The sequence below is a fragment of the Echinops telfairi genome, unplaced genomic scaffold (genome assembly GCF_000313985.2).
Source record: "Echinops telfairi isolate 266 unplaced genomic scaffold, ASM31398v2 ScPeMD7_11;HRSCAF=52, whole genome shotgun sequence".
NCBI lineage: Eukaryota > Metazoa > Chordata > Mammalia > Afrosoricida > Tenrecidae > Echinops > Echinops telfairi.
Window position 1 is genome coordinate 24,534,115 of NW_022103908.1, and position 2,348 is coordinate 24,536,462.

Consider the following 2,348-nt stretch of genomic DNA (forward strand, 5'->3'; position numbering starts at 1 on the left):
TCCCACACCCACCTCCCCACCAATTTGGATCGCTTGTTGTTCCCTTGTCCCTGGGTTTGTTATCCCCTCTTGCGAAGTAGTCATTCTTATAGGTGATGCTGATGCTGCTGTTCCGAGGGTACACTTTAAGAACTACTGACCCGAATGAACAAATAGTGTGGGTTTCCTGGGAGCCAGATGGTTCTGAAAAAGAGGAGGAGGTCCAGTTATTTCTCCCAAATTAGCACATCACATCAACAAGTTCTCTTTCCCTGGAGAGATGTAAAAGAGGAGCGGGAAGATAAAGGAGTAAGAGAGGCAGAATCCTCTCAGAGAAGTCCCTGCCCCAGGCTGCAAGCCTGAGAAGTAAGGAAGGATCAGTCCTTCCCCCACCCAATATGAGGATGCTACAGCCTAAGAGAACAGATTTTTCACAAGGACCTTTTTTTTTTTTTTTTTCATTTTTGAGAAGAAACTGCAATAGAATGGCCTCGTTTTCTATAAACAGAAACTACTTGCATCACTCTGACAAATATTAGTACTTCACCTGTGGGTGGTAAAATCTGTTTATATTTCCTTACCTTAATTAAGTCATCTCTGACTAAAAACGATTGTCTCACAAATGTTCTCAACAAACTCTCTTTAAAGAATTCCAAGAAATATATCTATTTTCAATATTATACAAGGTATGTAACTTGAGATCTGATATTCTAAGGTTTACCCCTGATTTCAGTTTCTGTTGCCCTAATTTCTCCTTTACAACATTTTTGCCCCCCTTTATCATGTGTCCTCAATAATTAGTTTGTTCATCTCATTGAGTGAAGATGTCTCATTCATTTACTAATTCTTTGGGATTATAGAATTTGAAACATCTATCTATCTATAGTTATAGGGAGATTTACTTCAGGGAAATGGTTCATGCAAAAATTTTGGTTGGGGGGAGGGTTATGTGGTAAATTTTAAACCCATGGCTAGGTGACAGGCTGAAGATTTCTGTAGGCCAAACAGTAGACTGGAGGCCTCTGCTGGCTTAATTCCCCTCCCAAAAATTGGAAAGAAGAGTGCAGAATATAGACAGCATGATTCTTGCTAAGACATCTATTTATAAACTGCATGCAAGCCACACCCAAACAAACACCCGTAAAAATGATTGGCCACTCATACTAGATCTCATCAAAGAAGTCATTGCTTTATGTTGTATATGGTAAAGCATTCAATCCGATGTCTTTGGAACTACTGAGAATCATAGCTGTGATCAAGTTGGCACATAACAATAACCATCACAATCTATCCTTTGTCATCTTGAGACTTAATACACCTCTCCTTAAGCCATATATAATCTCCAAATATAAAGTCATAACTGAGTCTGAAATAACACAACGATGATGCATACAACTTAAAACACACTAGCCACTTCTAGATCTTGTATTTTATGTGGAGTGGAGATGCAAAGCCCATCTGTGGGCAACTGGACACTCCTTACAGAAGGGTCGGGGGGAGGAGATGAGCCAGTCAGGGTGCAGTGTAACAACAATGAAACATACAAATTTCCTCTAGTTCCTAAATGCTTCCTCCCCACCACTATCATGATCCAATTCTACCTTACAAATCTGGCTAGACCAGAGGATGTACTCTGGTACAGATCGGAACTGGAAAAACAGGAAATCCAGGACAGATGATCCTTTCAGGACCAGTGGTGAGAGTGGTGATACCAGGAGGGTGGAGGGAAGGTGGAGTAGAAAGGGGAACCCATTACAAGGATTTACATATAACCCCCTACCTGGAGGAGGCACAACAGAAGGGTGGGTGGGAGGAGATGTCGGACAGTGTAAGACATGACAAAATAATAATAATTTATAAATTATCAAGTGTTCATGAGGGAGGGAACAGGGAGAGGAAAAATGAGGAGCAGATACCAAGGGCTCAAGCAGAAAGCAAATGTTTTTAGAATGATGATGGCAACAAATATACAAATGTGCTTGAAACAATGAATGGATGGATGGATTGTGATAAGTTGCATGAGCCCCCAACAAAATGTTTTTTTTAAAAAAAGAATAAGCAAAGATAAATGCCATCTCTATCTATACAGACACACATTTAGCAAAACTAGGAAGAAATATGCATAAAATTATAGACCTTATTTCTGCAACTGGTCACATAGTTGAAGCTGATATTTAGAGCTATCTTCGATACTCCCCATTTTCATATTCTCTTTGCCCTTAGAAAGCACTTCTGCTGGTTGTGATGCTTAGGCTGATGGCGTCATTGAAAGCTTCCTTCTTGAAAAGAATAGACAATAAGTAGTCCTGTCTGAATTGAGTTGAGGTGTCTCACTGGCTAGAAGAAAAGGGCACGATAGTACTAAGAGA